This window comes from Felis catus, chromosome B2 (assembly GCF_018350175.1).
Source record: "Felis catus isolate Fca126 chromosome B2, F.catus_Fca126_mat1.0, whole genome shotgun sequence".
Classification (NCBI taxonomy): domain Eukaryota; kingdom Metazoa; phylum Chordata; class Mammalia; order Carnivora; family Felidae; genus Felis; species Felis catus.
In genome coordinates, this window is record NC_058372.1 from 107,715,024 (window position 1) to 107,729,549 (window position 14,526).

Consider the following 14,526-nt stretch of genomic DNA (forward strand, 5'->3'; position numbering starts at 1 on the left):
GCATGATCTCATGACCTGAGCCTAAATCAAGAGTCAGATGCTTAACTGACTGAGCCACCCAGGTACCCGTATACATCTTTTTTTTCAATATCTTTTCCTCTACCCAGAAACAGATATAAGATTCATTCCTAGTGTATCTGGCCATTTTTATATTAAAAAAAAAATCTTGCAGAAATAAATAAAATAACTCCAAAACATAAAATGCTATCTTTACATTTAGACACCAGATGCTTTTCATCTTCATGAAATGCATAAACTAACAGGTTGACAAATATATTAGTTCTCATATGGTTTATTTTGGTACTGCAAAATCTATACAAACACATGCATGCACCTATAGATACCTCCTCCCCCTCCACACACACACGCACACATTGCACTATATTAAGAGACCATTGAGATTAAAAATACTCTAATTTGGGTTGATACGTATGAGATGGATATATAGCAAGTCCACTTAAAAAAAAAGATTTCTCATGAATCACCAGTGTTGAACAATATTTTTTCTTAAATTATAATATTACTTGTTTTTATAGACATACAAACCTAATAAGCTCCATATGGATAAACTGTAATATAAGCATAAGACAAATTTGAAAATCAAATGCGAACAGTGTTAATACCAGTTTCAAGAAAAACAAACAATATAATTTTAATGTGACTGAAGCCTGAAAATACCGCATTGTTGAAATCATTGCTATGGCTTCAGAAGTGACTGTTTTGTATAGATTTTGTTAAATTCAGTGTAACTAGGTTCTCCCATTTTGTACTGTGATATCACTTGGAGCAAATGCTTCCTTTTTTAATTTTAATTTTAATTTTAATTTTAATTTTAATTTTAATTTTTTTTTTATTAAGTCCAGCCTTTTCTCATGGCCTTCAACACAGGTAGTGCTTCTTGCTGCCATTTGAATTGTTAATATAGGTATTAATGGGAGCACATGTGTTGGCTGGCAGCATAATCCAGATGACTTAAATGTGGTTATTTTAAGTACCCTCAATTTCGAAAATATCTTTGATTTTTCTGAAGATAGATTGTACAACAATAAATAGAAAATTATTACATTTTCCTTATGTCTCCATACATCATTCATTACTTATTATTTCATTTGAATATAAATTCTTTTTTTTTTTTTTTTCAACGTTTATTTATTTTTGGGACAGAGAGAGACAGAGCATGAATGGGGGAGGGGCAGAGAGAGAGGGAGACACAGAATCGGAAACAGGCTCCAGGCTCTGAGCCATCAGCCCAGAGCCCGACGCGGGGCTCGAACTCACAGACCGCGAGATCGTGACCTGGCTGAAGTCGGACGCTTAACCGACTGCGCCACCCAGGCACCCCTGAATATAAATTCTTTAATCACCTTTAGAAAGCTGTCAAGGTAATGTAAACAGGAGCTTTGATTTCTTCTCATAACTTCTAAGAAAAGATTTTAGAAGTTGTATATTGATATTGGGAATTCATCATAAACTTTTTCCTTCATCAATATATCTATAACATATAAAATGTAGTCTAATGAGTAATAATGCAACAGAAGTAGTTATTAAATATTTTGAGGTCTAATTTGTTTATGCATTTAAATTTAAATAAAAATTGGCATATTACCTAATTTCCTTTTTTTAAAACTATTTCATATATTTGTAGTTTGGTATGATAATTACATGAGCTCAATTTGATTTTTCTAACCTCTCCTATTACCCTGAATATTATTATTATCTAAAAATTTTTTTGTTTATTTATTTTTGAGATAGAGGACGGAGTATGAGCATGGGAGGGGCAGAGAGAGAGAGAGAGAGAGAGAGAGAGAGAGAGAGAGAGAGAGAAATCCCAAACAGGCTCTGTGCTATCAGCTCAGACATGGGACTCTATCTCACAAGCTGTGAGATCATGACCTGAGCCGAAATCAAGAATTAGATGCTTAACCAACTGAGCCACGAGGTGCTCCTGATTATTTTTGTATTATGAACAAAAAGTAATTTGAATCGTTGATTTATTATTAAAATGTTTAGTTCATTTTTACTTTCACTCATTTCACCATAGTAACCTCTTAGTGGCAGCCTATTAATTTTTTTTATATTGTCTTACCATTTGAACATACAAGTGACAAGAAATATACAAATGCCCCTATTTATGGTAAAGATAATATGTGTCTAATATTATTTTGTGCAGAGCATTGGGAATTATTTCTTACTTATGCTCGTATTATTTTGATAAATGGTAACATGCTTTTTAATTCACACTAAGCAGTTTCACAACCACACAGCTGTAGTCTATGGCATGATACATTTGCTTTTATTTCTGTAGCGAGTAACTTAGTTTGATAAGTTGGAAATGCAAAGAATAAATAAATATTGTGAGTCTAGCAAGTGCAGAGCTTTTGCCTCAAATCTTGGTCAGGTCCAGTTTCATAGGTTATCCAGGGCATCTGACATGGATCAAACTAATTTATTACCCCTGAAAAATTAACTGATTCCTTATGGTGGGCTTATTCTGTATAGATAGGGAACAGATACTATATATGGGTATTGTTATGGAAGGAAGATCACTTCTACATATTCAAACTTGCAAATTTGTACATTTATAGAGGAACATGAACAATATTCTTCCTTTTAATGTGGTCTTCTATACTGGTAATCAATAAATATACATGATCATTATTAAAATGAGAATCTTGTTTGTAATACAAGTTCCTGATAGGGGCCAAAGTAATATTATTTTCTTACTTTTCATAGCAATTGCTATATCTAGAAATACACTTTTTCCCCCCTTGCTATTACTTTTTCTACCCTCAATTCTGCTTGGAGGCTCTTAGCAGCTTTTTTCAAGCGAGATGTTTCACACACAGCAAGAAATAACAACCAAATAACATAATGTCCTTGTGGTTACCTTGTGTATAGCATCTCGGATCAACTGGGGAGGTATTTCTAGTAACCTCACATTTTAAAAATCTCGGATCAACTGGGGAGGTATTTCTAGTAACCTCACATTTTAAAAATTAACATTAAGATGAATTTGAGATATTAAAATTTTTTTTGTTAATGTTTATTTACTTTTGATAGAGAGAGAGGGAGAGAGAGAGAGAGAGAGAGAGAGAGAGAGAGAGAGAGAGAGAGAGGGAGGCAGGCATGAGCAGGGGAGGGGCAGAGAGAGGGAGACACAGAATCTGAAGCAGGCTCCAGGCTCCAAGCTGTCAGCACAGAGCCTGATGCGGGACTCAAACTCACAGACCTCGAGACCATGACCTGAGTTGAAGTCAGAGGCCCAATCAACTGAGCCACCCAGGCATCCCATGAGATATATTTTTATGTTTTATTAATTATATTTTTGTTTTCCACTTTTGCCTACTGTTTTTGCTATGATGTTTCTCAAGGCTTCCTCCTGTGTTCTACAAGGTGGCTTTTGCTCTTTGTAAGACAGCCTGTGTGTGTGTGTGTGTGTGTGTGTGTGTGTGTGTGTGAGAGAGAGAGAGAGAGAGTGTGTGTGTGTGTGTCTGTGTCTACATTTGTATGCTTGTATTTTTACAGAGAGTGAAATTTGCCTGTCAAAGGGACCTGGTGTTAACAGCTCCTTCCTGAGCCAAAGGAAAGTTAGAGTTGGATTTAAGACCTTGTAATCAGAGGAAAGAGTCTATTGAGATCCTCTAGCTGACTTGGTTTCATTGTCTTGAGTTTTATAAAAATTCCTGGAGAAAATGATGAGATACTGCACTGCCTTTCACTCTCAAGGAATTGAAAGCCCCTGATGGCAATAAGGAACTGGGGAGATATAAGGCATTCATTCCCTGGGCATATAAGTGCACAATTTTCTTGACATCACAATATATCACTCTGTATATTACACTGCCAAACTCCACATTTCTTGGTCTCTCTTCAGAGTCTTTTTGATTGGCCATCAATAAGCAAAGAGAATGAGACAGACTTTCTTGAATTTTCATAGCTACGCCCAACCTTCTTTTTTAGTTCTGACATTGTCTTTGAAAATAAAATCATGAATTCAAGAATTATAATGTCTTGAATCCCAAACATTCCTGTAAATTTCCTTCCTTGCTCTGTTCAAAGTGCTAATATTTTGTGTCTGTTGTACTACATTAAGGAGTCTCAGTGTAGTTTCTTTCTGCATTTCCTTGTCTGTGCTAGCTCTTGTGTTTCATCTTCTTTTGTTAAGCTTTGTTTTATTTCTGAGATTGAATTCTCAACCTTATAAAGAGGAGGTGGCTTCACACTTATTTTTCTTTATTCTCTTTCAGGAGTGGTCACAGCATGCATTTCAGCTGTGTTATACTTGGCAACTGAGTTCTGAATGGCAGATGAGTTGTTGCTTTCTAATTGCATCATGTTGTATAGCTATCTACTTTTGTCTCCAATAAAAGACCTCAAAAACCGTGCTATTGCAAGTAAATTCAGGTCTATTAATTTTGAGTTAGATTACCCTTTGCTGTAATATGTCTTGGAACATGTTATTTTACTGAAATGTAGATTAAATTCACTCAGCATATTTTATTATATCTTATTATATACATCTAATGTTAAAGAACTGAAACATATGGCCCAAATCTTTGCCTAAACAAGATCTTGCATGATTATTGGGCAAAAATATAAGGACTTTGAATAAAACCTAATAGTACCAATGTAACTCTATTTTAAAAGAGTTATGATATAAGAGAGACCTCACATGTATCAAATGTAGTGTGTAAGAGTAGCTCTGTCTCTATAAATCATATAAGTGAGATTCTAGTTAAGCTATTTTGAACTTATAAAACTAAAATAATTATAAATTCCAGTAGGCATGTGGGAGGAGAAAGGGAGATACCTACAAATTAAGAGTCAGAAAAAGTTTGGGACCAGAACTGACTCCAGAGACAGGAGTGGGTCCAAACCTGAAAAGCAGCAGAAGAGACACAGGTGGACAGAGAGAGGGAAGACTGAGGGTGGAGGTTCTAAAAGAGAAGACTAGATAGTACATCCTGGGGGAGGGCACTCTTATAATCCTGGTAATAGGTCCAAACCAAATTCATTTCATGTTCAAGGCCAACTTGTTCAGTTTATTATTAAAGTGCTGCAAGAGAAAGAGAATGTGCTTTGGCATCAAAGACCTGAGTTTGTATCATGGCTCGAGCTACTTAGCTCTGTGACCACAATGTGTTTTTCTCAACTGTGAAAAAAGGGTGATAACTGTACAAGAATGTCTCAGGGATCAGGGCTTCTGATAGGATTACAGATACAAGAAGATGCTCACTAAATGGTAACTATAACTTTTATAGCTCAAGTAAAGAAACTGGGTCTTGTGTATTCTGGAGCTTGTCATTGCAAGCCAATCTTTTATCAAATTATTTGTGTTTTAATATTTTGGATTTTGATGTTTTTGCTTTTTAATATTTTGGATTTCTTTTTCATTTTCCCATTGCTACCATTTCCCTAATAGGGTTACTGTAAAAAAAGAGAATTATTTCTTTGCTGAAACTAAGGAGAAAAATAATTTGCTGTCAAAACCAGAAAGTTAAGTGATTTTAGAGGACACACTTGGGGGGGGGCACATCAGTATCTGGCTGGAAGATGGGGAAAAGGAGAGAATAAAAGAGAACGATGGTGCAAGAGAATGGTAAAATCAGGTACAGTGGGATTTCCAATCCATCTCCACTTGAGCCATTTGTTTCCTTAGTTTTGTTTTTGTTTTTGTTCTACTTTTTTCTCTGATTCTCTGTTGTTTGGGAAAGTCAAAGTGGGGCAAGTTGGTTTTGGTCTCAGGGGTACTAGAAGAAGTTATATTTGCCCAATGTATTGGATAATAGATCCATTCAAGAGAACTGTTAAGTCAAGAATTCTAAGGACAGAATAGGGCAGATTTGGGGACAAATCATGTTAGGGCATGATAGCCAGAAAAAAGGGAGTCTAAAGCAGTGACTTCTAACCCTGGATGTATATTGTAGTCACTTATGGTCCTTTGAAAAAATATAGAGACTTGAGCCCCACATTGAGAGATTTTGATATAATAAGCTTGGTGGTACCTAGGCATTGGTATTTGTCAAATACTTCCCTGGTAGTTCTAGAGTCCAGCCAAGACTGAAAACCTACGTATAAACTAAGGGTGAAAGTCTAGGGCAGATGCTTTTCATATATGATGCAAAAAATGCTTTCAAGTCCTATAGTAACAGAATATATTCAGATATGTATAAAATGATTACAGCACATCCACCACTGGTTTTTTTTGATCAGTCATCATTCATTCATTCATTTATTCTTTCTTTCTTTCATTTATTCATTCACTTATTTTGAGTACCTACTGTGGGAGAGACATACAGACATCGGCTTATCCCTGTCTAGGCATTGGAACCCCCCTTCCTATTGTTTTCCCAATAGATGCAATATACCTGTATTGTGTTTTCCAACCACTATTAGTTTTTAACTTTCAAAGTGCAAACTCAAGGAGGTTGCATAGCCTATGTATCAGGTGGTACATATGTAAAGAACCCCCTTCTCTAAATCTTTATGTGAATCTGGGAATGTGATGTACCTTCTACAAGCTATGATAATATATGAATTTTATTTTGACCGTTAACGATCTTGGACATTCAGCATTTTGACACTTCTTCCCTGCTCACCCTGATTCACAACACCAGTATCTCTAATGATTAAATTCTACTCTGGATTATGCATTGTGCTTTACCTTTCCCTTCAAGAAAACATTCTGGTTTTCTTGAGCTTGACCTCATCTCCTATTGGCCCCAGTTTAATGTCATATGATTAGTTAGTACTGGTAGAATTTGATGTCAATATGGCTGATGGAAACAGTATCTTTATTGGAAAGTTACTGATGGTAAATCTTCACAAATATTCAAGTGAGTCCTTGAAAATTACTTCAGCATAATTCACGACACTAAAGAAATTAATATTTTCTGTGTGTACATTTCAATGCTATTACTATAAAATATATTTCAGCAATAATAGTACATGTTTTTATTTTCTTAAGTCTTGCCAGAAAAATGATGATTCTGAACTCATAATATTTATCTCAGAGGAAGTTGTTTTTTTATAATCTGGGGATTCTTTGATAGTGTAATGGGAGATAGTAATAATAAGAAGAAAACAATTATAGCTAACATTTATTGAAGGCTTTCCATGTGTCAGGAATGGTTCTAAGTGCCTAACATATTTTATCTGATTTCATTTTCATTATGTGATATATAAAGCATATACTAGTTAAGTAATGTTCTTGAGGTCATACAGCTACTAAGAAGAACTATGATGCACTGCTTAAATATACATTTAATATTTTACAAATAAAAAAGAAAATTCTTGGTTTTCTGAGTAAAATCCACATATAATTAAAATCTCCTTGGTTTGATACCTCCAAATTATTTTCATTTTTAATGTAAATTTAAAATAATTACTCATTTAAAAATACTACTAGTTCAATGCTGTCTGTTCTGTATTCAGAATTTTAATTACAAACTATTATTTTAGGTAAACAATTCTAATCTAGAACAACATATTGTGTATGTTTATTACACATTGCTTAATATACTTAATAGAATAGAGAGCCAGAAATTCAACTGGAGTTTTGAAATTTTAGAGTAGTTTTACATAACTCAGCAGGGTACCAGTTTTTTTGTGATAAAAAAAATGAGAGTAATAGGCTTAATATTTGACATAACATTTTGATAAAATGAAGATTTCCTGGAAATATAATTTGCATATTGAATTTACTCTTTGAAATAGAGAAATAGTTCTTTTCTCATCTGTACCATGTATATATACTCTGTGCAAAGATGCATCTTTGAGATGCATACCATGTATGTATGCCTCTACAACATAGATATTTGAGAACCTCTAGTGTCTCCAGATGCCAGCAGGAGTGGTCTGAGACTTATCTGAACACTCTTATATAGTTATTTTAAGGTGACCTTCTTTGAAAAGAGGGTCATATTTTCTTCAATATTTGAAATTTTTAAATTTTATTTTTTATTATTTTTAGCGATTTGAGTTTTAATTTTTTTAATGTTTATTTTTGAGACAGAGAGAGACAGAGCATGAATAGCGGAGGGTCAGAGAGAGGGAGACACAGAATCCAAAGCAGGCTCCAGGCTCTGAGTTGTCAGCACAGAGCCCGACATGGGGCTTGAACTCATGGACTGTGAGATCATGACCTGAGCCAAAGTTGGCCGCTTAACGGACTGAGCCACCCAGGCGCCCTGCGATTTGAGTTTTAGAATTCACAATAGTTTTATGAATGATAGGTTAAACATAATTATTAAATCACACTTAATAATTCACAGTGGTTAAATGACAGCATGAAATCGGGAATAAGAAAAATATCTGATAAATGCTGTTTATAGATAGTATGGGTATCATTGGGGTGTCGCTGAGAAATGAAAAGGTATTGAGTCCACATCAATGAAATAACCAAACATTTAATAAGACTGAGAACAAGATGGTGGACTGAGTACATTGATCTACCTCTACTCCTGCTCTAAATTCCCTGAGTTGTAAAGAAGGATCTAAGACCAAGTACTAATAAATACTTCAATATGATGAAAAATCAAAATAGATTCCTTCATTATATGAAATATTCTTAGGAATTCTTGAAAGGCAGAAATGAGCCTGAATTAGAGTAAAAGAGAATAAATAGCTAAAAGTACTTGCAGGAGGGAACTGGTTTGTAAGGAAGGGTTGCTTTTGGGGGAACAGACTTCTCAGAGTGAACATTCTCATAGGGCATGAGGAGAGAGATGGTACAGTAATATAGCGTTGCCAAACCTATTTCCCAAAAAGAGTGGGGCACATACATTTTTTTTTATCTTGAGCCAATTTAAAAGCTTTTTAAATGTATGATGTACACATACTAATCTGCATAAATTTAAAGTGTACAATTTTATAAATGTTGACACAGGAATGAATCTCTGAAACCATCATCATAGTCTTCATCATGCCCCTATCTCTTACAGTACACTTACCTTCTGTCCTTTGTAATTTTCCTTGCCTTTCCCACCTCTCCAGGCAACTATTCATTTACTTTCCTTTACTATGGACAGATACCTTTGCATTTTTCTGAATTTATATGTTTGGAATTATAAGTCATTTGCTGTATTTTTTCCTGTTTTTCGTTATTTGTCATAACTACTTTGAATCCATCAGTGATACTATATGAATAGCTCATCTTTTTTTTTTTTTTTGCTAAGTAACATTATTTTTAGATATACCACAACTTGTTTATCTATTCATCTTTTTATGGGCATTTGGGTTAATTTTAGATTTTGACTATTAAATATAAAGATTGTATAAATATTTTTTTAAGAGGAGAATATTTTCAACTAAATGTAGTGAGTAATTTCAGATAAATCCAGGAGGACTTTGCACCCATGAAACTGTTAGAAATTAAAAATTAGCTGAAATTTAAAACCCTAGAGATGGAACGAATAAGGTTCAAGATAGACTGGAAGATGACAAAGAAAGGTTTTCACAGAATGTAATACAAAAGGGCAAAAGGTGTAAAAAAAAAAAACAGCAAAATTGAGATATAAATAAAAAAATTAGATGTTCAAACATATATCTAATAACATGTAGAGAACAAAGATAAAGAGAAGAAATAATTGAAAGAATAGGGAAAGATTAGTTCAGTTCACTGAAAAAATATAAAAACTTTTGGTGAAAGAACTTGCTGAACATGAAATAAAATGAATGAAAGAAAACAGATCCTGACAACACATGGTGAAATGTCAAAATAGTAAGGATAAAAATAAAACCTAAAGATGTCTAGGTAAAATTGGCTTCTGTAGGGGCCAAAGGAAGGCCACCCTAAGATAGGCCAGTTTGGCATGAAGATTATTTTGAATTAAAAAGCAATCAAAACCCAGTGGTTTCAGGAAAATCTCTTTACCTCCCCCTCAACTGCCTGAAAGAATTTAGATAGAGGACCTGCTCCAGAAAGAGAGCTACCACCTGGTATAATTACATTATACCATGAACTAAGTGTGCTAGACAAGGAGGAACCTAGGAACGTCTGTTTGATCAAAGTTCTCTATGTATCATTGTTTCTGAATGGCCCAGCAAACATTTGTTTACCAAACATTTACTCTTTTTCATTTTCCTGTGATTTGCATTCCTTCCCTTTGAAGTCCCAGAGTCCTACCCTGTTCTCCTTAGTTTAGAATGAACATATGTATTTCCTTTTGCCTGCCTGTCTTTGGAATTTTCATGTCTGTAGATTCTCCATATGTATGAAATTAAATTTGATTTTGTCCTGTTAATCTGTTCTCATGTCAGTTTGATTTGATTTTGTCTTGTTAATCTGTTCTTATGTCAGTTTGATTCTTAGTCCATCTAGAAGGACATTGAAGGAGATAGGAAATTCTTCCTCCCCGACACCTCCTTCAAACGAACGTCATTTGTTTTAGTACAATGAAGATTTTTTAAAACAAAAAAGAAAACTATAATTCAGTTACCAGATACAAAATTCTAAAAACAAAAAGCAAATACCATCTAGTAATATAGGAAAATAATGACTAGTAATTCATCATGACTTATATACATCTTTTAAGAGCAAAGATAATTCAAATTAGGAAATTTATTAAAGCAATTCACCATTTTAAATTTTATTAGAAGAGGGGCACCTGGGTGGCTCAGTCAGTTAAGCGGCCAACTTCAACTCAGGTCATGATCTTGCGGTCCATGAGTTCAAGCCCCACATCAGGCTCTGACAGCTCAGAGCCTGGATCCTGCTTCCTATTCTGTGTTTCCCTCTCTCTCTTCCCCTCCCCAACTCACACTCTGTCTCTTTCTCTCTCAAAATAAGTAAACATTAAGTTTTATTAGAAGAAAAGTATATGATCACTCTGGAAAAAGTAGGAAAGAAAATAACACACCAATTCTTAATGTGAATTTCTAGCAGAGTAGAACTAGTCTGAAATGACCTTAGTCTGATAAAAGATGGCCTTAAAGTAAAGTATACCTGTCAGAGATCCATGAATATGTTCACAAGAGAGAGATTAGAAACACTTCCATTAAAGTCAAGAACAAAACAAAAATGTCATTTATCATAACTACAACTCAATATACATTGGGCTTAGCCAATGGTATAAGACAACAAAATGAACTAAAAAGTTTAGTTAGTGGAGTACCTTTCTATACTTTTTGCTTTTTTTTTTCTTGTAAACCTAAAACTTCTCTAAAAAAAGTGGTTTTCAAAGTGTTTTTATTAATTTAAACCTCCACTGTCAAGGATTAGTATTTCTATTACTGCAAATAATTAGTTTCATTTGGTATTGTCAGTTTATAATTTTGGCCAATTTGGCATGTATAATGTTATCTTACTGTGATTTTAATTTGGATTTCCCTGACCACTTATGAGTTGTAACAACTTTTTAGTGTATCTATTTGTAGTTCAAATGTCCTTTTATGATATTCTTAGTCAAGTATTTTGTCTGTTTATAAGATTTGTATTAGCTTTGATTTTTTTATTAATTTGTGTCAGTTCTTTATAATATTCTGAATATAAACTCTATTGATTATTTGCATTGCAAATATCTTATCCAACCCTGATGCTTGCAAATATCTTATCCCACCGTGATGCTCTTAATGTTATCATTTAATAACATGAGTTCTTAACTTTAATTTTAATATGGATCAATGTATCAATCTTTCCCTTTATAATTAGTACATTTTATGTTCTATTTAAGAAATATTTATCTATTACAAAGTCATAAAGATATTCTCCAACTTTATAATTTAGAAACATCATATTATTTTTATCTATGTCTCATTTATGCAAATCACATCTATGTCACATTGATATCTACAACCCATTCAGAATTCATTTTTGTGTATGGTATAAGGAAAGGTCAAATTTCTCTTTCATACATAAATCCAGCAACCTAACACAATTTACTGAAAAGATCAGCCTTAGAACCCTGTACTTGGGAGGCATCTTTGTCTTAAATGAAGTCTTTGCATCTCTACTGGAAAGGTTCCAGACTGGGTTCTGTCTGTGCCTTCTGTTCTGTTTAATTGGTTTACTTATCTTTCTTTACTCCAACACCAAAGATCTGAATTGATGAAGATTTTAAGTTGTCTTGATAACAAGTAGGGTAAATTTACTTTGTTATTCTTCCTTAACAATGCTGTGCCTGTTCTTTCTCCTTCAGATTCCCATGACCATTTCAGAATCAGATTGTTAATTTCTTATAACAAAAATCTTTATATTTTGATTGGGATTATGTTAAATTTATAGATCCATTTAGGGAAATATGTTCTGTTTATGACATTGAGTTATCTAATAAAGAACATGTATTTTGCTACTTTATTTAGATTTCTCATTTCTACTTGATAAATCTATAGTTTGTGGGCAGAGATTTTGTGCATCTTTTTAAAGATGTATTACTTGGAATTTTATGTTTTTTTATGCAATGAAATAGTGTCTCTTTTTTTGTTTTTAAAAATGTAATTTTTCTGTTTGCTAATGTGTGTGGAAAATGTAAATGCATCCTGTGTAGTTATAAAGAATGTATATTTGGTATCTGTTGGGTCTAATTAATGATTTTTGAAGGAATGCTGGTCATTGTATGTATTGATTTGATTATTAAAACAATGATAAAGAAAAGAGCCTTTGGGGCGCCTGGGTGGCTCAGTCGGTTAAGCGGCCGACTTCGGCTCAGGTCATGATCTCGCGGTCCGTGAGTTCGAGCCCCGCGTCAGGCTCTGTGCTGACAGCTCAGAGCCTGGAGCCTGTTTCAGATTCTGTGTCTCCCTCTCTCTGACCCTCCCCCATTCATGCTCTGTCTCTCTCTGTCTCAAAAATAAATAAACGTTAAAAATTAAAAAAAAAAAAAAAAAGAAAAGAGCCTTTACAGAACTTTGTTCTTATATTTTAAATTTTATTTATTTCTCAATTACATCTATTCTTGTTTATTGCATTGCAGAGTCTACAATTATATTCTGTCCTTGCATGGACATTAGAACTCAGCTCTACTGAGCTGTATATGTCTAAGGTTCAAGGAGGCTAACAGACCACTGTGGGGTGTGTTCACACTCTTAGGGCTCTGGGTTTAAGTTGCCTCTTATTTTATGGCACTTTTGTGTTGCCTTTTATTTAGTCTTGGTGATGTATTAACTTTTGTTACATTGCATACAGCATCCTTTTTGTTTCAGGATATGAAATGGCATCCACTCAATCTACCATGTTGCCAGGAGTCTTCAGCAATCATATTTTCAACATATGCTCCTATTTTCTTTCTTTCTCTTCTTAAAAGTCTAGATTACATGATTTTCTCAGGAGTGAAAAAATTTACATAATCTATTGTTGCTGATCCGTGCCAAGTTCACTGAACCACATTCTGTTAACATTTTTATTTTATTAAAATTAAATATGTATCTTTTTTCTTTATAGGTATGTTATGCATGGAATTTAAACTAAGAAAAAGCAGGTCAAATAAACAGAGTGGCATTTTCTATAGTATAACTAATATCTGTGTTGTCTAGTTTTCTTTACGTGTATTTTTGATGTAAAGTGTCATCAGAAAAGAGAGAACTGAACCAACTCTTTAAGCCCCTGGTTTTTTTGGCTCAATACTTTTTCTTCGATAGGTATACAAATTTTTGTTGGGGTAGAAATCAATTTTATTTCTTATAATTTCAACTTCAGAAAAGTTAGGATTATATACCAAACATTCTAGTTTTGTTAATAACGTATTACGAATTTATCATCTAAAAATGTATGGAAAGCTATATTTTTGGCTTGTTTCACAGTTGGGGGCATAAGTTTCATGAGCTTACTCCCTGCTGCATAAATTAGTACGTTACTTTTGTTGTTTTATAACTACAGCTTTTAGGCTACCTAGGATGCCCTTTTAGTTCTGCTATTATAGAATTTGGTGAAGCAGATTTTAGTGGATGAACATGATTTTCTAGACTCTGACTATGTGAGGAAACTACCATATAACCGTTCAAAAAGTGTTATTCGCTTGCATTTAAGCCTATATTTAAGATTTTGAGAAAGGGTTTTATTACTTTGAAATTTTTATTTTCTACCAGAAAACATCCAGTTTTGCTAACCAAAAGTTATGGAAGGGGTACAGCCACTTTAACTGTGAAATGCATTTATTGAACCCAGTGCCTGAGAGAAGCAGAATCAGAGAGAAGAGCTAGAAGAGGTGAATAGGACACACAGGTGAAAGCAAGAGACTCCTGTGCTCTGATAGGGTCTTCCTAAATGGTTGAGAACATTTATGAGAGTAAGAATCTGATCATAATTTATTTTCACTTAGAATTTGTTCTTTCACTGCACTTGCACTCCAAGTCCCCAACATTTCATCAGATCGACATACTGATTCTATTATCTTGAACATTGAACATGCCCTGAGAAGTGCCACACGTTTGAGTATTTTGTGCCAGCTTCTCTCGAGACCTCCAACCACAGCTGGGCCCTCCATGCTACCCAGCTGTCTTACTGTCCATAGTTAGCTCTGCGCCATCTTTCTCTGCAATCGTGCTTACCTCACTGCTCTCACTCTCTCGAGGACTAGGAGCTTTTGCTCT

At 34.1% G+C, this 14,526-nt stretch overlaps 1 protein-coding gene across 4 annotated transcripts in view; it reads left to right on the forward strand.

Annotated features, from left to right (window-relative positions):
- LOC109499872 (high mobility group protein B1-like) overlaps window positions 1–14,526 on the forward strand; it is an 807,961-nt gene that overhangs the window by 283,147 nt on the left and 510,288 nt on the right. Inside the window, exon 4 of one of the 4 annotated variants that reach the window (XR_006598232.1) lies at window positions 4,248–8,002. The exons of the other annotated variants lie outside the window; for them this stretch is intronic. The gene's annotated coding sequence lies outside the window, so the exon portion shown is untranslated. Of the gene's footprint in view, window positions 1–4,247; window positions 8,003–14,526 lie in introns of those variants that run through there. 4 annotated transcript variants of the gene reach the window in all.